Raw genomic sequence first — 25,758 nt, forward strand, 5'->3', positions numbered from 1 at the left:
AGTAGTAGAAAAAAAGTGGAAAAAAATCAGTTCAGAAGGAAAAGAGAGAGAGAGGGAGAGAGAGAGAGAGAGAGAGAGAGAGAGAGAGAGAGAGAGAGAGAGAGAGAAAGTAGGATAGAAAACAAAAAATAAGAGACAGAGATATTTCAATGATTATATTTAAATGAAAATGGACCAAATGCCTCAGCTAAAGATCCTCAAAGATATAGGAGGGGAGACATATCTAAAACATAAAGATCACAGGGTTCAAAGTACAGCGTGGAAAAAGATATAATAGACAAATCTAACACATTCCTGTGTTCATGAATTTAGTTTAATTTCCTGTTTGGAACTTTTTTAATTCTGCTATTCCACTTTCAACACCTTAAATTAGATGTGTAATGCATTAATTTTTAGATTTTCTTCTTTCTTGCTTGCTTTCTTTTTCTTTCAAATTATAAGCAGAAGTTTATCTAGAAAGTTACACAGGTAGGAAGAAGCAAGCCAGCTGAGATACAGGAGCTCAGAAATCAAGTTACAGAGGCAAAAAGAAGGGCCCTGGAGCTTAGGTGAGAGAAAGGCAAAGGTAATGGCCCGGGGGAAGAAGAGGGGCAAGGAAAAGGCACAGGAAGCAGGTGTGTGTGTGTGTGTGTGTGGCAGGGCGGGGGGGCGGGGGGGGCAGAAAGATGACAGGTGCAGCATGCTCCAGAGAGGGAGAGTGCTGACTTTCTTCTTTCTTAATATAAGAAATTAAAACCATAAGTTTTCCTTTAAATAATACTGTATATAGCCTATACATTGGGGGGAGGGGATAACAACTATATATCATCTTGCTCTTAAAATTATTTAATGCTATAGGGATATACTCCTAATAATGCATTGTTAAATATCCAAATAAAATTAAGTATGAACAACATGATCCTAATTGTTCATAAGATACAACTGTACATAGCATAGAAAAAGGAAAGAAAATGCACTACAGTATATACAGTAGTAATTCAGGGTAGTGAGGTTACAAACATTTTTATTTTTCTTAATAGCTTTCCACAATTTATACTTTTCTATACTTCTGTAACAACTGTGGATTATTTTTTAAATATTTTTTATTGATTTCAGAGAGGAAGAGAGAGATGGGAAATATTAATGATGAGAATCATTGATCGGCTGCCTCCTGCACATCCCCTACTGGGGACTGAGCCCACATCCTGGGCACGTGCCTCCTTATCGAACCTGGGACCCTGCAGTCCACAGGCAGATGCTCCATCTACTGAGCCAAACTAGCCAGGGCGACTGGATTATTCTTATAATCAGAAAATAATTACTGAAAACCACTATTGCTAAGTAACGAATCCTATTTAATAATAGACAAACAGGGTAATTGACCGTACTTTCGCTACGCTTCCCATTGGCTAATCAGCAAGATATGCAAATTAACCACCAACAAAGATGGCAGTTAATTTGCTTATGTAGGCACGAAGTGGCGGAGCGAAGACTGAAGGCGGCTCTGGCCGGAGCAGCGAAGGCTTTGAAGGCAGCTCTGGCTGGAGCGAAGGCCTGGGTCCCCAGTGCCGAAGGAAAACCGATGCAGGCAGCCAGGGGAAGGGAAGGCCTATTGCATGAATCTTTTCATGCTACAGGCCTCTAGTATTTACATAATTGATAATTTAACAAGAAAAGTATGCTAGAGAGGAGAAACAGTTTGTTCACATTGTTCTGAATAAGCATTATTGGATTTCCCTGTAGTGTCCCATCCTCATGGACATGAGCACACCACTGGGAGATAACGAATACACCCCGACAACTAGGCTCCTTTGCCAGGTGGCATGTGCTCCCGCTGTGGAATATGCAGTCTCCTTCTCCTCTCCCTCCCCCAGAGACAAGATGTGAGAATAGAAGATTCGAGAGTCTATAATAAGCATTCAAGATTGGGTTTTTAAAAGAGTAAGAAAAAATGCTCTGGGAACCTGAATGTTTCACATGACACATGCACAATTTCTTATGAAATTTACCTATTGCCATGTTTTCCTTTAGAGTTGGATTTCTTCTTTCTGTAGCTGGTTTTCTACCAGAGAGAAGAAAATGCAAATGGCTTTTCTGATTAAGTCCCATGAGAATGCTCTGATGACATTAGAGAAACTTTCCTTCATTCATCCATGCACTGTTAACTTGGAAGAGAGAAGAATTCCTCTGAAGTCCTGAGATGAGAAAATATGTCTGGTGATATCACTGAAACATGGACAGTGCAGGTCTGAATCCATCTATCCATCCATCCATCCATCCATCCATCCATCCATCCATCCATCCACTTATCCATCCAATCTAAGGAACATTTGTATAGAAATAATTATGCACCATGCATATTACCAGGTGCTGCAGAGAAGGGAATAAGATATAACCCTGGACACGTAGGGACCTAATGATAAAGCAAGTTAGACTAAGTGCTAATGTTTATCATCTAGCTAGTAAAATGCTAAGGAGGAGATAATATAAGATCATAAGTCATGTGAACTGCCTTAAAGTGAACTAAGAATCCCAGTGATATTCCTATGAGTGACCTTGACCTCAGGTTTCAAGGAGATGAAGTTAAGAGAAGTGCCTTCCTTGGCTCAGAGATGTGCTCTCCCCCAGGTCCTCTGAGGCAACAATGATATGTCTCTGAGAAAATGTGCATCTCCTCTGTGTGTGGGCAAGTCTGCTGACACATGTTTTTACAAGCTGTTTTCATCAGCTTCTCACCTGCTCAACTGAAATTCAGGCCTTATGAGACTCATTGCTTAACCAGAGTAAAGCTTAGTTCCATGTAGCACTGACAAGGCTGGTGTTTAAAGCAATAACAACAGCAGGTAGATGCCCAAACTGTCCCAGGAGCCCATTTTCTAAACCATCTCGTCTAACAGAACTTTCTACAGAGATAAAAATGTACTATCTAATACTATAGCCATTAGCTGAGGTGGTTAGTGAATACTTAAAATGTGACTGGTGGGACTGAAGAATGAAATTCTTCATGTTATTTCATTTTAATTTTAATAAATTTAATTCAAATACCTTAATTTTAATTAATTCATTCTTAAATTGTGGCTACTGTATGGACAGCAGAGTTCTAGACCATGACATTAAAGGATATAGTGAGGTAGAGAGTTTTTCCTGACTAATAGGTGCCCTGATAATTCACAGAACCACTTTGCTACCAAAGTGGGTAAAATGACTGTGGCTTTCAACAGCCAGATGGGCCCATGTCACAGAGTTCAGCTTCTCATCTCCTTCCACCCGCACCCCCAGCTGCAATCTAGTGGTCTCCAACAATTTTTTACTCTGGTGGAACAAGGATTCACAAGGTCACCTAACCCAAACTCTGTTAGCCTGAATGCTCATCCTCTGTTCCTGACCTTTGTCACTTCAAGACTTTTCATCAGAGTGAATGGAAAAGTCAGGACACTTTCAAAGGTACCTCAATAAAGCCTGGTATGGGGTCCAAGAACCTGAATTATTAAAAATACTAGAGGCCCGGTGCACGACATTTGTGCACGGGGGTGGGGGAGGTGGGTCCCTGAGCCCGGCCTGCACCCTCTCACAGTCCAGGACCCCTCGGGGGATGTCCAACTGCCTGCTTAGGCCTGCTCCCCGATGGGACAGGGCCTAAACTGGCAGGCGGACATCCCCCGAGGGGTCCTTAACGCTGCTGTGGAGGCAGGAAAGACTCCTGCCACAGCTGCTGAGCTTGCCAGCCATGAGCCTGGCTTCTGGCTGAACAGCGCTCCCCCTGTGGGAGCTAACTGACCACCAGTGGCAGCTCCTGCATTGACCATCTACCCCCTGGTGATCAGTGCACATCATAGCGACTGGTCGTTCTGCCGTTCAGTCAATTTGCATATTAGCCTTTTATTATATAGGATGCCTAAGTAATTTTCTTGTACTGCCAGGGTTACAGACCATGTTGCTTCATACTAGAAACAGAACCACAGTATAGAACTTTTCATAATGGGAGCATTTACTCACACAACAAATATTTATTGAGCATATGATATGAGCAAAGCAATAGTATAAATTAGGGAAAGAGCAGTGAACAGACAAGATTGCTGTCACATGGTCTAGTGTGGAGAGACAAAAATAAACCATAAACAAGTACAAAGATAATTTCAAGTAGAGAGTGTTCATTGATACGTAGGAAAACAAACAGAGTAATGAGATAAAGAATGACTAGGTTTTGGAGCGGCTTTAAACCATTCAGTCAGGGAAGGTCTCCCTCAGGAGGTGATACTGAAGCTGAGACTTGACTGGTGCAGAGTTAATTATGCCGAGGTGAGGGAGAGAATTCCAGGCACAAGAAACAGCATGTGAAAAGACTCTGAGACAGAAATAAGCCAGGGAATGAGGAAGCTTGTTGGGAGAAATGGGAATTGGGAAAATAGGTAGTGATAATCCATAACTTTCTAGGGGTTTTACTATAAGAAGAAGCAGAAAAAATGGGCCATGGTTGAATGAGAATATCAAGTCCAAGGAAAGTTTGTTTTAAGATGAGTTGCCGGGAGCCGGTCCATCCTTGCTGTTTCAAGGGACCTGGCATATATGGCATACGGTTCTTAATATGTTTGCTCACCTTCTTGGCGCTGTGTTTTAACCAAGGTCACCTCTCCGAGAAAGGTTGAATCCCCAGGTAGGGATTTTCCCCTGAAGTTAGGGAGGGAATAAAACCCCTCAACTAAGTGCCAGGCGGGTAATTAATCACTTTAACTATGAACAATCATGCTTAAACTACATAATCTTTTCTCCCTGGAATGGAAATAAGAAACGCCCTAACCTTTGTAATAGAGATTGATAGTATTGAATCAACTGGTATAAATACAGTTGTAACAAGACAGAAACACTCAGAACTTAGAAGACAGAATTCAGAAGACAGAACCTACACGGAGCCTGGAGACAGAAGAACTTCGCTGGAGAGAACATGGCAAAAGATCCTGGACTGAACCTGACTATAGAACATGGCAAGAGAACCTGACTAGAACCTGGTAACTGGACCTGGCTGGAGAACCTGCAGAACCTGGCTGGAGATCCTAACCAGAACTTTGCTGGAGATCCTGGCTAGAGATCCTGGCCAGGCTGCTGATCAACTGAACGCTGTCTCCATGTCATTCCTTCTTCGCCGACTCCGTCCACACCTTTGGGGACCCCTGGACCCGCTGGGGCTGGACCCCGGCATCTGGCACCCGAACAGGGACCCCTAGGTAAGCGCCCCACACTCGGGACGGATCGGACTCCACCGTAGGAAGAGGGTGGATAGTCTTCGCTGACTCCGTCCACACCTTTGGGAACTCCTGGAACAGGATTCCCCTAGGTAAGCCCCCCCCCCCCATTGAGAACCCCCACATTCAGGACGGATAGGACTCCACCAGGGCGCTGCAAACCCCCCTACAGAGGATAAGTAGGGTAAGAAGGTGGATAGTACAGAACTTAGATTGAGAAGATGTGCCATACTGAGTCCAAAGAAAGAAGACTCTGTATTGACCTTTAGATTAAGAAGATGTGCCATACTGAGTCTAAAGAAAAAAGACTCTGTATTGATCTTTTAACATATATGCTTGCTAGCAGAGGAATTAAGGTTACTCCCAGTCAGACAGAACGTTTTATACAAGAAGTATATCCATGCTTTTCTGAGGAAGGAAAGGTAAATGTAATGGCATGGGAGAAGGTAGGCCCAAGGAGCCTTATCCTTAACCCCACTGCAGCCTTTCTACCCTGGGAAAGTGCAGGATTGGCAAGCTCTCCCTGGGATGATAGATCAGGACTCAGGTAATAGCGGAAAGCGCCAATCCTACTCTTAAAATGGATATAAGAGAGCATTTGAGGTTTTTCTTTTTAATGCCTGCTTTTAAAATATAAAAAAGGGGGAATTTGCCGGGAGCCGGTCCATCCTTGCTGTTTCAAGGGACCTGGCATATATGGCATACGGTTCTTAATATGTTTGCTCACCTTCTTGGCGCTGTGTTTTAACCAAGGTCACCTCTCCGAGAAAGGTTGAATCCCCAGGTAGGGATTTTCCCCTGAAGTTAGGGAGGGAATAAAACCCCTCAACTAAGTGCCAGGCGGGTAATTAATCACTTTAACTATGAACAATCATGCTTAAACTACATAATCTTTTCTCCCTGGAATGGAAATAAGAAACGCCCTAACCTTTGTAATAGAGATTGATAGTATTGAATCAACTGGTATAAATACAGTTGTAACAAGACAGAAACACTCAGAACTTAGAAGACAGAATTCAGAAGACAGAACCTACACGGAGCCTGGAGACAGAAGAACTTCGCTGGAGAGAACATGGCAAAAGATCCTGGACTGAACCTGACTATAGAACATGGCAAGAGAACCTGACTAGAACCTGGTGACTGAACCTGGCTGGAGATCTGAAGCAGAACCTCTCTGGAGATCGAGACCAGAACTTGGCTGGAGATCCTGGCTAGGCTGCTGATCAACTGAACGCTGTCTCCGTGTCATTCCTTCTTGCCGACTCCGTCTACGCCTTTGGGAACCTCTGGACCTGCTGGGGTTGGACCCCGGCAATGAGTTATGTCAAGTCAGATGTATATGTCAATGGGGATGATACTGGAGTGAAACAGATTTTGATGGTGCAGAATGATGAGCAGGTGTAAGGATTATATGATAAACCAGTCTGCGGTCACCTGGAAAATCCTTACAGACCACTCTTTGTTCGAGTCATATAACTGCTTCTATGGACACTCTTGAGTTTCATGTATGAGAATAGAGCTTTTAATTGGATTGGACAATGGGAATGTGGCCATTAACAGCTCAACATCATGGTCTTTTAACAACTTTCGGGTCATGATATCATCAGCTGGCATAAATCTTACCATCTAGTGAGACATGCTGCTCATGATATAGTCCCTGGAGGAGTGGGAGGCACTGGGTGGGTGACTCATCTAGCCTGGTGCTCCCAGACACCAATGAGAACCAAACTTAGTGCAGCCCTCTTGGATTTCCATTTGCTACTACAACCTAGTGCCAATCCTCCCACCCAAGAGCACACAGACAAGGTTGGAATGTAGAATCATGACGTACTCACCTGAGGTTAGCTTTCTCTTACCTTCATCCCCATTTGACCTTTATGGCCCTTATCCGTTCTTCCCTTTCAGGCAGTAGACACTCAAGAGGTACCAGGAACTTGGTATAGGAAGGCTGGTTTCTTCCTCAGTCTTCTTCTTTCTCCTTCATTGCTCTGGTATAAGAAGTCAAGAGCAGGTTTGAGGTGGAGATGGAGCAAGGCACACTCTACAGATCCATATGGATATATTGCCACAGAACCAGGCCTCTGAGATGGTTTTGCTAAATGGGACAAACCATTTCTGCTCTCCCAAAACTCTCAAAACACAGAGTTTTCAACAAGTGCTGCCAAAGCCTTGGTAATGCTCATGATGGAGCAACGTGCACCCTCCAGACCAAGGACAGGCTGGCAGTAGGAAAGCGACCAAGTTCACCAGTAGAACCCAGTTTTCCAGGAAGCAATGCATGTTACTATTTGATTGAAGAGCCAAGGGCTGCTTTCTAAATGGTGGGTGGCATTTCCAGCCTACCCTGGGAATAACTGCCTTAGGTTTGCCAACAAAACCACCGGTAATCCATGCTGCTGAGTGTGCACTCCCAGACTTGGAGCCCAAGCTGAGAAAGGAGTGCCTCGATACTGTTCTAGAATAACATGTAGGGCCACAGCACTTACAGCAATTTGTGGTTAAAACGGAGTTTGCTTACTCAAAACAGAGCACTTTGGTGATCAATGTTACCCTAGGAAGCCATTTAGGCAGGTACTAAAAAGCACAGCTGTGTGGTGTCCTGCAGGGTAACTGCCTTCTCTTTGGCTTCCCATGAGCTTGTGTTTGAATGAGAGAGCTCCAGTGGCCACTGGGGACAATAGAAAGAAAGATCAACTATCACCATATGAGCATTAAATAACTTTCAACCCCAGGAAATGCCATTGAGGCAAAAAGTCAGAGGAACAGCGCTGTGCTGGAGGGTTCTGAACTGAAATCGTGCTGGGCTTTTTTTATATATAAATATATTCTTGAGGGACTTAGGGAAAGGCATTACTTCGGAATTGTAGAGCAGTTGATGTAATAATTTATAAGCAATATCAATTGAAAGAATGATTTGCCCATGGTTTGTGACTAGTAATAGAGTGATAACATTGTACCCACTTCGCAAACAGTTATGAGTGGGAAAGAGCCAGACAAGGGCAAAACATTTAAATCAGAATGAACAAAATGACAGAAGCAGAAGACTCTGGAAGAATGCTTCCCCATGTTATCACCAAAATGGAGCCTCATCTGTCCTCCATCTGAGAATATAACTTCCAAAGTACAAAAATCTCATCATCATGGTTGACCAAAACACCAGGAAAAGGCTTGTCAGAGTGAAGTAAGGTAAAAGCCACATTCTCCTTCCAGTGCATAAATCTAAGGGGATGCATAATGTGCTCTCAGTGCAGGAAACAGGTTAATAGGTGCCTCAGGGGCTCATTTAGCTAATGTGATCAGCTGCCTCTGAATTTCTAAAGAACGCTGCTTTAAACAGCCTTTGTGCATGGTGTTCAGGGGTGTGTTCGTGTGGAAGAAATTGTGAAGCTGGTCTTTGGCAGTTGCCCTCTCTTTGCCTTCTCTTTCTCTTCCTGTGATTAAGGCCCCCCCCCCCCCCCCACACCCGGCCCCCAGGATCTCATGCTTTCACTGAGGCAGAGAGGCCCTTTGAAAAGCAATAGTAGCTTGGGCTACCAGCCTGGGATTTGGAGGCAGAATGATCCATAGGGCTTCAGGTCCAGCACAATTGACTGATTGTGTGACCTTGAGCAAGTTATTTCACTTCTGGAGGTTCAACTTTCCTTATCTGTGAAATAGGGATTTAAATACCTTCTTTGTAGGGTTGCCATGAGAATTTAATGATCAAAAATGTGTAAATGTTTGTAATACAGTTCCTGGCATGGGGTGGGCACTCAATATATGTTAGCTATTACAAAAAGTTTTATTGGATAAATCAAGAGCCACTAGATAATTAGTGGGTTTCTGAGCAGGTCTCCCAAAGGAGCATTGGAGAGCCAATGCTTAACCTAAAGAAATGATGATCCAGTCCTGACTTTCCAACTCCTGTGTCCACAGAGGAGAACTCTTAGGCACCCTCAAATGATGACAAAGCCTTGTCCACCTGGACATAAGGTCAGTGCTTCATGTGGCTTGTCTAAATGCCCTTTGAGGGGCCATCTAGCAATTCAGAAGCTAGAGTTTCTCTGTGTCACTCAGAGCCACAGAGAGTGGCTCTAGACTCCTGGAAGCTCCTCTCACTATGAGCATGGGGCTCCTTCCAGCTGTCAGAAGCCTCAGTCAGATATTTGCAGTCAGCAGGCCACTCCTTATAGCCACATCCAAGCTGTCTTGCTTGGTTCCTTTGCACACAAAAGACATGTGTACCTCCCAGGACACACATCAGGGAAAATATAACTAATTAATGTAATTTGACTTTGTTTGGTCCTTGATGCTTTTTAGCTTTATTTTTTAAGTGCTTCTTTAGTCACAGTGGTTTTAAGAAAAGCTGAGATTTATGACTTGCAAATGTAGTACTTTCACAAATCCTTATGAGCAAGTTTGAGAAGATACAAAGGTAAATCATAAATTATGCTCAGGTATATTAGTTCCTTGGGGCTGCCACAGCAAATTACCATCAACTGGGTGGCTTAAAACTATAGAAATTCATTCTTTCATAGTTCTGGAGGCCAGAAGTCTGAAATCAAAGTGTCAGCATGGCCATGCTCCCTCAAAAGCTGTAGGGGGGGACTCCTTACTTGACTCTGGTTACTTCAGCTTTTGGTGGCTCCTGACAATCCTTGGTTCACGGCAGCATAACTCTAATCCCTACCTCCATCTTCACATGGACTTCTTCTCTCTGTGTGTCTCTCTCTCCAAATCTCCCTCTCCTTTCTCTTAGAAGACATTAATCATTGGACTTGGAGCCATCCCTAAATCCAGGATGATCTCATCTCAAGATTCTTAACTAATTGACCCTATTTCCAAATAAGATCACATTCTGAGGTTCCAGGTGGACATGGATTTGGGGTGGGGGGCACTAGTTAACCCATCACATCAGGGAAAATATAATTTAGTAAGATGGAGAAGACAAATAACTATTAGCTAGAATACGAGGTAGAACATAAGTGCCATGAGAGACTTGCAATGAGTTAACGGATATATAGAGGAAGGATTGTTCTAATTTAGCAGATCTACAGGAACCAGGTAGATAAAGCAATTTGAGAGGTAGGCCTTGAAGATGAGAGACATTTGGGGGGGGGGAGAACCTGAGTATTTAAACAGAAAGAGAAAACAGGGTTTGTTCAGCGAACATGAGATTCTGCTTATTGTACTATTTTAAAGAATAATCTTTGAACACTTTATATGTGATCATGAACCTTGATTACAATTGTCTAACTCTGTGCTTTGCACATTTCAAAAAGCCAGTTAATATTTGTTGACTGATAACATGGGAAAGCGGAACTCTGCCTCAAATCCTTCAATTGCTAAGCTAACCTTTGTGGTTACACATATTATTCTTCACCAAGAGGCACTAAATAATATAATCAGTGTAATGACAATAAAATTAATTCAAATAAATAGCTAATTAAAGTGGAGTCTAGAAGGTAGCATGGCCCTAATTACTAAACTGCTTAATTATTTTCCCTCTTCCTGGAATAAATTCCTACTTCATTGTCCTTCTTTCATGCAAGAAATTGAAGGTTTACAACATGCAAGGCATTGACTAGAAAAATCAGTAATGAACAGCATAGAATGGTCCCTGCCCTAACTTGTTCACATGTAACCCAAATGCCCACATGCCACCGCCAGTAACTACAACATGAGGTCACATTTCCTCTGAACACCCAAATTATGATGACTCTGGATTCCTACCTGCCAACTTACCAAGTGTTTCCTTCAACAAATATTCCTGAACAGTCATGAGGTTGCCCACTGTGGTTTGTGAACTGGTCCTCCTACCTCTTTGCTGACTGCCAACTCTGGAGTCAGAAAGTCAGGCAGAGAGTTCTTAGTCTGAATACTAACTGCTGCTTCTAGACTGCCCTGCCTGCAGGAGGAGGAGCCTGGGGCCACTTTGAGCCCAGCCTAGGTCACCCTAGCTTCCTCCAGAGATTGCTGTCTGCTACCAGAGCCCGCTCAGCCAGGCATGGTAGTCTCTGTTTAGCATCTGAAGTCCCTATAGCACTAAGGTTCTGCCTGGTTACTTGGTTGATTGAGTTATGTCTCTTCCACTTGTACTCAGCTCCCTCTGGGTGCAGTTGTTGCTTAGCTCTCACTTGCCAGGTATTATCCACAAAATGGCATTAGAATGATCAATATATCAGAATCTCGGAGACTCACAGAATGCTTTACCTCCCTGAAATGCAAGGGATCTCATTAACCACTTGCTCCAATTTCCTCATTTCTCAGAGGAAAAGATTTTTTCCAAGGCCTGATTTTAATTTTATTGATACCTAATCTTATTATCCATTTGTTGTATTAGTGTTCTAGGGCTGCCATGACAAGCACCTCAAACCACGAGGCTTAAACAACAGAAATATATTGTCGCACAGTTCTAGAGACTAAAAGCCTGAGATCAAGGTGCTGCCAGGGTTGATTCCTTCCAGGGCTGTGAGGGGGAAATCTGATCTTTGCCTCTTCTCTAGCTTCTGGTATTTTGATGTCAATTTTCAGAGTTCTTTGGCTGGTTGATGGTGTAGCATCCTAACATCTGCCTTCACCTTCACATGGCATTCTCTCTCTGTGTGTGTCTATGTCCAAATCTGCCCGTTGTTTAAAGACATCAGTCATATTAGATTAGGGTCCACCCTACTCCTGTATGACCTCATCTTAACTAATTACATCTCCAATGACCCTATTTCCAAACGAGGCCACATTCTGAGTACTGGGGTTAGAACTTCAACATATGGATTTTGGGGGACACAATTCAACCATGACATCTGTCCTCACTTAGATCAAAAGGTGGGGTGAAGAGGGGAGTCATCTCTACATGTGACGAGTCTGTCAAGACAAAAATCATGAGTTTATGAGATCACACAGAGTTGTTTACTGGCAGAAGTGATCTGTGTTTACCTTAAAACATGTGTCGATTTCAAAACAAACTCCATCTTCTTTTAAATCACTTTGCATCAAAATGTCCAACAAGGGCTTGTCAGCCTTGGTGCCGGTCAGGAAATACAGGGTCTAAGTACCATGGGTGCAATCAGAACCTCGGAGCCCTTTTAGGGGAGCAGTCAATGCGGATGCTCTTGTGGCTGGCCACTATTATTCCAGCCCTGCATTGAGCGCCTCCCCCAGAAGCCATTGACATTTATTTAGAAACTAATTGTGCTGCGGTTTGGGACATGAAATGGAAAAAGATCGGTTCACAGTGCAATCCATCTTGGAATGAAATGGCTGTTGTGGCACCAGAAGAAAATATTTCCATTAAGTCAAAGGCAAACCTCAATTCAAAGGACAGAAGGGCCAGAGCCATGCGTGAGATGAGGGTCTCTGTGTTTCAGAACCATCACTGCATCTTAAGAGCACTGCAGTCGGCATAACACTCAGTTCCAGGCTCCTGTAAATGCCTTCTTTTTTCTCCCTCCTTTCCCGTTCATTTTCAATTATCCACAAGCATTTATCCACAGCAACACTCTGTCCTCAGACTCTTTCATCTCTTCTTCTAAGAAAGCTATGCCTCCCTTTTTAATATTTGGGGCTGCCCACATCATTTGAACCACAAGTGATTTAAAATCTGGATCCCTCATTCAGCAATCAGCAGTAGATCTTGTATGGCACCTAGTTTTCTACACACACAGGCATGTGCACACGCATGTACTCACACACACACACACACACACACACACACAGACACACACAATTTCCTGTGGGAGCATGTTAGAATCTTGGGCTCCACCTCAGACTACTGAACCACCAGAATTTTGTACCTTAAGATGCCCGGTGAGTGGAATACAAACTCACTGTGGGAAGTGCTGTCTCTCAGGGTTGTCGCGGTGCTAACTGTCAAACCAGTGCTGACTCCTTCTATTCTCTGAGGCGCAGAATCTGTCCTCTCTTGGCTGACCACTACTAGTGATCACAAAATGCAAACTACTATCAACATTCATCATTAGTGCCCTCAGACTCACTTAGTTCTCTGCAAAGCAACCAATATTTGGATCACACACATGATAGTCAATCTGAATTTCTGAATTGAACTTAAATTTATCCTGCTGTTTTGGATTTGTGTCATTGCTCTAACAACTCTCGTAGGATTTTCATTACCATTAACTAATTTGAACTGGAGGCTGAGTAATTTTTATCCCAGAGAAATCATATAAAAATATACATCAGGAAAGAGAAGAAATCATCTGGTATGGAGCCTGAGAGGTATGTGAGAGTCAGAAAGGAACATGTCAAGGTTGACCTAGGGATAGCTCAGGAATAAATCTGTAACATTTATATTACATATTTAAATAAAGATTACTTATATAGTTTAAGTAAATAAAAATAGATGTGTTGGATATCGATTAGCTGGAGCTCATACACACAACACAAAAACTCATAAATATCAGTATATACATATATCTCATATCTCATTTGTATGCATATATTTAAACAGGCTTTACATGTACAATATATATATACACAAATAATCTAAGACTATGGGTCTAATCTGCTCACACTCCTTATGAATATTTTTCTTGGTCTATACTTCCTTTTTGGCATCCCCACAGGCCTAGAAGTTTGAAGTGGATGTGACAAGAAGAGTTCATTTCCAGGAGGAAAGTACTGACTTAACAAGGACAACAAAAATCAATGCCATCTATCTGTAGTGAGCAGGTCTGTCCATGAGGTGGTGATGTAAGTACAACTGAAGCACAGGGTAATATGGTCAGGGCATAGAAAGGTGCCAATCAAGTTGATGGTGGAATAATAAATCCCTGTGACCTCCACAGACTCACATCCCCACATCTGACAAATGCATAGCCGTGGTCTCCAGGATGTAGGGATTTTGCAGAGCGTCTCAGCTCCCAGACCAGCCTGATTGGAGGTTTGGAAGCAGCCCAGGCAAGGGGCCACGTGGGGAGCCATGAGGAATGTGGCTGTGTCAGGTGGACTTGAGTAGCATGCTCCCACGGTCCCTGCCACCTCTCCGCTTCCACGGCCTGTGGGAATTGTCTTCTGTGGTCAGTGATCGCTGCGGGAAGCATTCCAGCCAGCACAGAAAGCCTGGTGCTGAGGCCCAGGAGCCCTGCGCTTCCTTGGCAAGCCGCCTCTGCCTTCTGCTCGTTCAGCACACACCTGGAGGCTCCTGCTGGGTGGAGTCCGTAGAGATAGGACCCAGGTCAGCAAAAGAGCTCTGCATACTGAAAACATTCCCCAACCCCACGTTTTCGAGCCACTGCTGCTGAGGTCTGAAGCACACTGAAATAGATACTCCCGCTTTGCCCGGTCTTTGAACAGAGAAGAGATGCTTTGAAAATATTTCACTACTGAAGCCTTCCCTAGGGCTGCTGTCTTGTTTTCTAGTTTTATAAAGTTATATTTCTATGTTAAAGAAAATGGTACACAGTGTTTTCACCGAAGAGAAAGAAAAAGCAACCTTGGTTGTTGCCTTTGTCTGCTATGGGCACTGCGCATTATCACTTTCAGTTCAGACCCTGTTCTCTTGGGCCATCAGAGGGGAAACTCGGGCTCTGAAAGGTGGTGGTGGTACTTGCCTGAGGTCACACGTCTCAGCCACTGAGATCATACAAACCCAGATCTCTTCGGCTTTCTTTGCTCTGTTGCCTGCTAGGTGGATACTAAATAAATGGGTTTTTAATGAAAAGTAGCAACAATTATATAATAACACCCCTAAACATTTGGGTGGCCCTTTACAGCATACAAAATACTTTTCCACTGCCCAAGACCCGCTCAGATGAATCCTAGCATTGAGTTCCACCCCCTACTTTCTGGTTCTCTCCCTGGCTGCTCCTCACTAACCCCAAGCCATGGCTATACTCGCCTCAACTGGCCCGTGCGCCCCAATTCACTGCAAGCCTGCCGACTTATTGATGGTGGCAGGCTGCCACTGATGCCCTGCATTGGGGTTTTCAGGGTCATAGATCCCGGGTGGGCCTGGGATTGTGGCACGGTGGAGGGGAGCAGCTCCATGTAAGCAAATTTGGCCTGTCTCTCGGTCTTAACCAGGGGCAGCCTTGGCTGATGCTGAGTGAAATGGCAGTGATGAGGGGCTACTCAGCATGGCCTGATTTCCTTCCTCATCTGCCAACAAAAGTGGTCTTTTGACCAAAGCCATTTAATTTGGAAATCAAGTCTTACATGTAACTCCCAAGTTATGCAGGACCCAAGAGTGAATTTGATTTGCATGGAAGAGGAACCGGAAATATATTAAGATCTGGGGTACCCTGGGTTTGCTACATAAAACTAACAAAAATGGCTGGCATTTAGTGACTTCTTACTGCAGACCACGCTCTGTTCTAGGTGCTTCGCTATATTGACCTCTTACATTACAACCCTGCCAAGTACATACTATTTGTGCCCATAAAAACGAGGCACAAAGAGATGATGTGACTTGCACAAGATCCTACAGGTAGTAAATGGAGGAGTCCTAAATTTGACTTTGTAACTACTGCTCTGTAGTGTCAAAATGGCTCCTGACCGTTCATGGCCAAGCTGGAGATTTGCGAGGGGCCCTGAAGCTCCACCAAGTTCCTGGCATCTAGACAGGCCTCGACCGAGGTCTGACCCTTGGAGGAAGCCCCAGAACAAAGCAGCCTCTGAAGATCAAATGGGGTAGGAAGTGCCATTGGTGGCAGCCCATCGTGAGCGCTTAAGTCTCCATATTTTCTCTTTCCTATCCTCTCTCCCAAATCCTCTGGCCTTGTCTGTCATTCAACTAATCAATTCCAGGGCAGCCAATTGACAGGAGGCCTGAGGACCTTAAGTCATAACTCTACGTTGTGTAGGAGTTTGGATTATTTTAAGGTCGACAGTGTCCATCCTGAAGGACCAGGTTAACATAAAATCTTGGTCTTACTCTGCTCGTGCTGCTGTAACAAAATAACACAGGTTGGTTGGCTTATTAACAACAGAGATGTAGTGCTCACAGTTCTGGAGACAGGAAGTTCGAGACCAGGGTGCCAGCATCATTGGTGAGGGCCCCCTTCCAGATCAAAGACTTTCCACTGTAACCTCACGTGACAGAAAGGGCTAGGAAGCTCTGTGGGAGCCCTTTCACAAGAACCCTAACCCCATTCATGAAGGCTCCACCCTCATGACCTAATCACCGCCCAGAGGCCCCACCTTCTACTACCATCAGCTTCGGGGGGGGTAGGATTTGAACATATGAATTTGGGGGTGACACAAACATTCAGACCATGGCACTCTTTAGTCTTCACTCTGGCCCTCTGGCTCAGAGCCCAGCTTGCCCAGATGGGTAGTGTTGTGTCCACCCTTATCTCGGCAGTGTGGCTGTTCTGCACATTGGCCTCTTTGGCCCCAGCACACAGGAAATGGGTTTAATTGAAGCTATTAAGTGAATTTGTCAGGAACACTGAAAACACTCGACTGCATATGCTCACTGTGACACATCGTCCATCTAATCAGAGGGCTTTAATTATTAAAGTGCCCAACCACTTAGAGCTGCAGGTGGCCAAGTCACCATGCACATGTGCCTGAGCAGCATCAGATTAGGACGCAATAGGCCCACACTGGCTGCTTTTGTGAACCTTCAAATCTGTTTGATCATGACTGTCTCAGTCACAAGGTCCTGACTGTCCTTTCCCAGGCCTGATCCTGCAGATAGAGGAACTGGCTCAGGTCCTGGATTCTGGTTCTACCTCCTAGTTGACTCTTGGGTGCTTTGGTCAGTCCTTTTTCTTCTCGGTGCCTCCGTATTCCCACCTGTACTGTGTGGCTACAAATATTTGCTTAGGATCATTTTAGCAGCTGTGAAGTGTCCTGGGATCTTTGAATGAAAGACGCTCTATTAAAGCTTATAAACCAAGTGAGGACTCTGGCCCCATCCGCACTGCAGAGCTCTGCAGGAGAGAGACTGGGCCCATTCATCCTTCATACAGTCCTAATTTTATTCCAAAGCCTCACTGTTGGCCTAGGCAGCAGGATTTGTCAGAGAACGGGGCAGTCTTAGCGCTTTCAAAGTACCTTCTATTTGGTAGGATTGCTTTCTTTCTTTCTTTCTCTTTTTACCATTGCAATTAGCAAAGGAAAATCTGCATTGCAAGGAAAAGAACAATCATGAAAGGAGGAGGCCCTTCTCAAAGGAGATCTGCTTATGAGGCCATTACAAAGGTTAAGAGGCCATTTTGCCTGGAGTTGGGATTTATACTATTAGCATATTGGGCACTTCTGGGGCCCACCCTACATAAATATCAAGGTGCCATTTTCGCATGTATTTTTAGACCTGCGTGTGTTGTACAGAAGAGGGAGAGCAGAGCTGAAAATGAACAGCATGGTATGTCCAGGGCTAGCTAGGGTTTAGTGTATTTTTGCTTCTCTAGCATGGCTCTACTGTTGCAACCCTAAACCTGCATCTGTCTTGAGTCTGCAATAGCATTGTCTCAGAGCTCACATCTCCAGTCTCTTGGAGTCCTGAACCCTATATTCTATCAACTTCCTCAACCTCTTCCTTTCTATGGGACTTACTGAAAGAATATCAGGTCTCTGCTTATTCCCTCGTGGATTCATTTAGTCTCCTTTGAACTCCACACCAGCCCCAGAAGTCAGGTGTGGGCTGTGGATATCTAAGAAACTCATTAGTCACTCCCTCCCTGGGAGCTGACTCTACTCCCTGTGTGATCAGCAGGAACAAAGATGGAGACTCCATCCCCATGATTTCTAGTATGGCTCTTTTTTTCTGGGTCTGCTCCCCTTTGCTCTCTGAGGGAAATGCAAACTTACCAAGGCCTTTCACTGTCTGGTCTGTCTTCCTGTTTGACCTCATGTTCTCTAATTTACCTCTTTGATCACCAAGCCTGGCCACACTGTTCTCCTTTGTGTTCCTCAGACTCATCCAAGATTATTTCCATTTTAGGGCTTTGTACTTTTGCTGGTCCTCTTCCTAGAACACTCTGCTCACCAAAATTGGCATGTTCACTTCTTCTTATCTTTCAGATCTTTGCTTAAGTGTCATTTCTCAGAAGTTAATTCCTTCAGCATCTTGTAGAATAGCCCTTCCCACTCAGTTGCTTGCAGATTATACAGCTTGATTGTCTTCAGCCTTTAAAAACCATTGATAGTTATTGATGCGATGTACGAGCTGACATGCATTTTGTATCTGTCTCTCCAACACTGGAATAGAGATCCCATGAGCAGGGACCTCGTCTGACATCCTCTATGCTTTATCCTCAATGCTATATAATGTATCTGGCACTTGGTGGTTTATTAAATGAATCAATGAATGAACAAACTAGAAATATTTGTTATGAACTCCAAGAGGTTTCCAGTGAACTTCACCTCTCAAACCTCATAGTCCTTAATATTGTCACTGGGAGTCCTATCTGGACCCCCCTGCTCAATCAGTGGAAGGCCACAGTGCCGGACCTGGGCTGGTTTGCAGCGTCCCTGTCACCTGGGCTGTGTGGGGCTTGCCTGTGGCTCATAGACCATGATACCAAGGATGATCCAAGAAGCAACCTCCAAAATTCATCAGAGAGTCCAACTGGGCCACTACTTATTGGAGGACAGACAGCATAGGAATATCTTGGTATAAAGCACAGAATATAAAGTGGGGAAACCAGGCCAGGCTGAGAGCCTGGAGAAATTCCCAGAGCCGTGGGAACATAGCCGTGGGCCCTTTGTAGAGGCCCCTATATTTTGGGTGAGGAGGTGAAGGAACAGTTAGAGTCACTTGGTTCAGGTACACAATAACCTGCAGTCCTTCTCTGAAAGGTATGTGCTGCTGCAGGTGTATGTTGATGTACTTCTGAGGACCTGCTGCCAGATACTGGCAGTGGTTCCGGGTTGGGGTAGGGAGTATTTATTGCTGATTAAGCCTTTCTTCTTCCTGAGTAGAAGGTGGATTTAGAGGAGGGGAAATTCTCGTAAGACAACCAAGGAGATTATCCAGCTTTGCAGAAAAGAGAGGCTAAGGGCTGGCAATGGCAGAAGAGAAGAGGAGAAAGAGATTCATGTAAGAGAAATGACTGCTTCGAAATTGAGAAAATTCAAGTAGGTCAGATGACATGATGGAATGGGGAAGAAGGGAGACACCCTGAGGACTGGGAGATCTGAGCTTGTGCAGCTGTGTGGAGGCTGTTGTATGTCTTGACTAAGGACGGCAAGGAAGGGACAGGTTGGAGGAGGGTGATGTGCTTTCTCTCTGGACAGGCTGAATTTGACAAGCTTACAGGCCCTCCAAAGAGAGAGATTTTCCATAAACAGATGAAAATAAGCTCAGGGTACAAGAGAAGGAGCGAAATTGTATTATTTTAGTAAAATGAGGCTCTTAAAAGTAACTATGAATTTTAGTGGAAAGGGAGGGGACCAAGAGGACATTTTTAACTAGAATAAAACCAACAGTGATTGAGAGAAAACTTGAAGCTGGAGGACAGTTTCTTATTCAAATGGAGAGTCTAGGATTTAAGTTTTAAAATTGATCATGTGGTTTCAGACAGCAGCCATCTTTTTGTTTTACAAAGAGAATCTGAGTATCCTTAGAGGGGCAAAAGTCCCAGAGACTAAAATTCAAAGGGCAGAATCAGGAGAAAACAGTTTTTCCCAATAAAAAAGAATAAGTGCACCCGTTCAATGCAGCTGTCCTCACCAGAATCACCTGTAAAGAGCACTTCGTACATGTTATTCTGAAAAAATTATACCAACCATAATAATCACATATTATTACTACTTAACATGAAAACTGAAACACATGAAGGTCTCTTCTCGCCTTCAAGGAAACCAAAGCGTCAGAGAAGAAAATAAGACAACACATATGAAGATCAAAAAACAGATCAGCCCTGGCCAGTGTGGCTAAGTTGGTTGGGCCTCATCCCATGTACTGAAGAGTTGCTGGTTCATTTCCCAGTCAGGGCACATGCTGGTGTTGTGGGCTTGATCCCTGGTGCGATCAGATCAATGTTCCACTCTCACACCAATGTTCCCCTCTCTCTCTCCCTTCCTCTCTTTCTAAAAATCAATAAAAATATATATTTTAAAAACAGATCAAACCCCTGAGACCATACATAAAACTAATTTAAAAAATTACTAACTATGTGAGGTAGAATACAGAACAAAAAGAGTCCTAAAAGACTGTCCCCCCCCCCCAAAAAAAATAGCAACTTAAAACTGTGAAGAAATGAGAGTAATATTTCATAAACCAGTATGAGAGAATATTCATGGCACAGTCTAGGCCTTTCTTGCTGAGTTCTTTTTGTTAACGTAAAAACATTTAAACCTGTAAAGAATTTTTGTGAGGTTATTTGAGCCATACTGTCTACAATTGCCGGGAAGCAGAATCTCAAATGGATTGGGATAATGCTCCAGAGAATGGCGGCTTTTCATCTATTTTATACATTGCAATGAAAGGAGGGGACATAGGTGGGTTACATGAATCCACTGGTGATAGATTAGGGAGGTGGGAGAAAGCAAAACAGGGAAACCTTTGGGATTGGATAAAAAGTAAAATGATAGACATATACGTAGGTGAGTGCAGGATAGTTAACAATAAACAATTAACATGATGACAATAACAATGAAGGAATTTGTGGTATCTATCCTGGTGCCCAGGCATATTCGGTTTCCCAAGGGGTCCAGAAAAAGGGAAGTTACAAGTTACCCAGACATTCAAGGATATGTTATCATAGATGCAAAAAGGCAATAGGCTCAGTGAAAGTAAAGGTTGCCCTTGTCAGTGAAGATACCAGCCTAGGAGGTAACTACCCACCATAACTGCCTTTAGTTGAAGTTTAATTTTAGACCACCCTTTGTGGTTACTTTAGGTCTCAGAGTTTGTAAGACCGCCATGCAGGCCTCTCCTGAGCTAGTCAGGTTACAGACGTGGGCAAACTATGGCCCGCAGGCCGGATCCGGCCCGTTTGAAATGAATAAAACTAAAAAAAAAAAAAAAAAAAGACCGTACCCTTTTATGTAATGATGTTTACTTTGAATTTATATTAGTTCACACAAACACTCCATCCATGCTTTTGTTCCGGCCCTCCGGTCCAGTTTAAGAACCCATTGTGGTCCTTGAGTCAAAAAGTTTGCCCACCCCCGTTAGCATGTGGCCCCTTTCGTCCACATTTTAATAAGCTCTGGACTGGAACAGTGCTAAAAATATCAAGGAATGGAAACAATTAGAAGTTAGGGATGAGGCTACCAGCCAGGGCTGGTAGCAGGCAGATGGTCATGAGGGGTGAGGCAGATGGGAAGCGGGACAGGTCTCAGTGGAGAACAGGAAGGGAATCTCCTCAGGTCAGACCCAGAGGATACAGCGTAAGGTTCAGCAGCAGAGAGCTGAAGGCCTTAGGTGGCTGGAGCCGCTACTGCTGCTCTTCCACCAATTCCTGCCACACAGGTTATTTTCAGCTTCCCCCGAAAATGGGTATTTTCCTTTTGAAACATAGAATGGACAGAGAGAGGACTCTGACACAGTATTTGCCTTTTATCCATGGTTTTGCTATCACAGTTTCAGTTTACCTGTGGTCAACTACAGTCCAAAAATATTAAATAAAGAATTCCATAAATAACAATTCCTAGATTTTAAATCATGTGTTGTTCTGTTGTAAGTGGCAGGAATGATACCAGTTGTCTGATCTGTGGGGTCAGACCAAACCTGGGTTCAGCAACCTTGGTACTTAGGTTCTGGCTAGGAAAGAATTCAAAGTCCAGACCCAAACTGTAAGAGAACATTTACTGGGTAAATTACAGAGGTGGGAAAAGTAATTCCTAGAAGAAATGGGCTTAGCAAACAAGTTTTAGAGGCGAAGGAAGGGCTCCTGGAGCTTGGGCATGAGGGAGCTAATGGCAATGTGCCTGTGGAGGAGGAGGGGGAGAGGGAAGGAAAAGGGTAATGGAGAGTGAAGGGAAAGGGAGGTGGGCGTGCTCCCTGTAGGGAGAGCACACTTGATCCTCTGTCCTCAGGGTTTTAAGGGTGGAGATTTTAGGGGAGGTCCCAGGGAAAGATCTCAGTAGAATATTCAGAAGTTTTCCAAGTGTGTCCGTTTGGGTTGTGATCTCCACTGATAGATTGGCCGGCAACAGGGGGTCATCCTTCAATGTAGCTGGTCCTGAGGTCAGCCATGGCTAGTTTTATTGCTTATCTGGCTGGAGCTGAAATACAACTGAGGTCTAGATGTTATCTCTAGGGAGGAAAGGTCAGGGGTCCAAACTGCATGACCAGTGATATGCTAGGGGAGAAAAAGTCACCCCAGGAGCAAGGTCTCACCCTACAATTGATTGTCCATTGCAAGGCACCTGGGGCTTTCCGCCCCATGACCTTCCGTATCTGGCCCATGGTCCCTGCTCTGCGCATGTCTGTCTGTCTGCCTACAGCAGTGTGTCCCACCTTTGTGTCTCATTCCTTTGTCCAGCATCTCTAGATGCTCCCTGCCTGAAGTAACTTAGTAGTTGTGTGGATTATCAGATCAGCTGTTGAGGTATTGCAGAGCTTGTGTTCATAACACCCTCATTTTATTTAATGTCTCATTCACCTCCCTTCATCTCATCACAGAGGCACTGTATCATCTCACATCATCACAAGAAGGGTGAGTACAGTACAATAAGATATTTTGAGAGAGACCATATTCGCATAGTTTTTATTACAGTATCTTATTGTACTTGTTTTAGTCTATTAGTTATTGTTGTTAATTTCTTAGTGTGCCTAATTTATAAATTAAACTTTATCATAAGTATGTATGTATGTATTGTATATAGAGAGTTTGGTACTATCCACAGTTTCAGGCATCCCCTGAGGGTCTTGGAGCATATCCCTTGTAGATAAGGGGGCACTGCTATATTTCTTGAGGGTCTTGTAGGGCCTCCAGGTAGTGTAGATCAAGAAATAGGCAGAGTTGGTAATCAAGTTAACTTGAGAGATTCTGAATTCAAACTTCTTTTGAATTCACAATGCTCATTAGCATACGTAAGATTCTAAGAACTTCTGCTGCTAAAGAAACCAGTTTAATTAACTCCAAGGAACAAGAGAGATCCACAAAATGTCCTCTATCTTGGCTGCCTTATGGTTATTCTAAATAACAAGAACAAAATTAATGATCATGAAATTTGCTCTGGCTGGTCGGATTGGCTGTGCCCATCTTCTCTCACTGCCATACGTTTCTGCCTTAGAGTTGCCTGTTAAATGGAAGGAAACAGCTTTCTCCGAGGAGGTTATCTGAGTAGGTATTACCCTGGCTGGAACTTCTGAGCATGCCCATGGAAACCTGCAATACTAATTATCAGTGTATTTGTTGAACACCCTGTGTGTTACAAAGCACTTTTACAGAAATTGGATTACTTATCTCTCACTATAACATAATGATGTCATGTAGGAAGCTGAACTGATTGATTCCATTCTAGGAGTGAAGCCAAACAAGTTTGGTTTGTGGAGGCTTTCCATCCATAAGTTAAAGAATTAGGATAATGATGTTTCTACTTTCTTCAGCAGCTTCCCCTGGTCAACAGTACACCCACTGCCTGCTTTGGAGGTGTTGTCCCTCTGACCTTTTCTCAAGTTTGACCTCTAACTACTTGACTACCCTAGGATGCTGGCTGAACAGGTAATTTCACATTGGAAGAACCTAAAAGTCATAATATTTTTAGGTTTTTTTTGCTGAGTTATCTTCTGATTATACCATTTTCAACAGGATTGAGTCCAAATGCCTTTGATTTCCCTCATATTTGACAGTGATCCTGCTTTCCAACATCAGCTCTGGTCACTTTCCAGCCCCCGACACTGTGTTCCACTCCCTGTGCCCATGCTGGATAAGCCGGATAAGCTGCACTTCCTCTAGCCCAGCCATGGGCAAACTATGGCCCGAGGGCCGGATCCAGCCAGTTTGAAATGAATAAAACCAAAAAAAGAGAGACCGTACCCTTTTATGTAATGATGTTTACTTTGAATTTATATTAGTTCACACAAACACTCCATCCATGCTTTTGTTCCGGCCCTCCAGTCCAGTTTAAGAACCCATTGTGGTCCTCGAGTCAAAAAGTTTGCCCACCCCTGCTAGCCACTGCCCTTCAACATCTGTGTCTGTTCCTGATTGTCCTTTCCTTTCTCTGCCTGCAAAACCTTCCCAGGCAGCCCAAGGCAGAGCTAGTCACTTCTTCCTCTGGGTCCCACAACCCTCTGTACATAGCTTTAGATAGCACTGATCATCGTGGAATTGCTCATGTGTCTTCCTGAAGCTTCCTGAAAGCGGGGCCTTTGTTTCATCATCACTGCACCCCCAAGGTCTCTCACAGTGCCTAATGGCCTGTGGGCGATGCTCAAGAGACATTTACTGAATGGATAACTCACTTAGGCACTGTCTTTACTGCAGAATCTCTGGATTCAAGACAAGAAAGCATCCCAATGAGCAATCCCCAACAATCAGTGAAGATCAGGGAGAGAGAGGAGCCAGAGCTGGCAGTGGCCACACCGATTAGAGGTGGGACAGACCAGGCCCAGTGAGCACCTATCACAACCTCTGGGGTAGGAGACTTTTAAAAATGCTTTTCCAAAGCAGAATGGATTTAAAAAGGGTGAGAAACAATGGCCCAGAGGAAGAATGCAATCAAAGTGAGCAGCAGTGGATGAGAGAGGGAGGAAGAGATAGGGCCAAGTACTGCACCCAGGCCCACCTGCTGGGGTAAGGGTGCTCCTTGGCTCAACGACCACAGGGCTGGGGATACACGGGCCTCAAAGTCAGCTTTTCCCAGAGGGGAAAGAAAATTAACGCGTTGTTTCTGGTTTTCCACATACTTTTACAGTGTTTCCTCTTCATATTTAACCTCTGATTTGATTAAGATTTTTAAGGAAAGCTGGTTTATTCTGAGCTCAGTCCACCCCTCTTATCTTTCCTCAGAATTCCTGAACTCAAAGGGACCTAAGCCATGCAAACAGGCTCTAGTAATTCCAGCCAAGTGGTGAAGACAGTGTAAATAGGCAGGACAGAGGCACCTATTTTCTTTCTGAGATAATTCCTTTCAGGGAGTCTGAACTAGTCATTAAATTATGTTTGTTTGCCCAAATTGCTTTACCTGTTTGAGCCTAAGCATCCAGCTGTGCAGCAAGGACATCACAGACCATCGCAGTTAAAGGGCCTTCTGAGCTCATTTAGTTCTTCCATCTCATTTCACCAGGTGGAAGTCGGCAGTGGGGGGAGCGGAATTTAAACGTTTATAGCAGACAATAGAATTCTGTAGCTATTTCCCTCCAGAGAACTGTGACGCAGTTTAAGGTACTTTTAAATAGTCACCATTTTCTGATCGATGCCTTCAGACGCGAGACAGCAAATGTGAGGATAGAAATAGGAGAAAAGTACACTAAAGCAATGGACACAGAAGAAGAGTGACTAAGAAGAGCCTGCCTGAGTCTGTGTAGATAATTCCATTTGAAACAAAACCTTGTACACAGGAAACACCATAAAATATTGGTGAGTTAAAGGGGAATGCTGAGTTGTCCACTCCTTAAAACACAATAATGAACTGAGCCCGTGATAAAGTTACATATCTTATTGCTAACTTGCTAAATATCACTGACCATCTACTCTGT

Source organism: Myotis daubentonii, chromosome 2 (genome assembly GCF_963259705.1).
Source record: "Myotis daubentonii chromosome 2, mMyoDau2.1, whole genome shotgun sequence".
NCBI lineage: Eukaryota > Metazoa > Chordata > Mammalia > Chiroptera > Vespertilionidae > Myotis > Myotis daubentonii.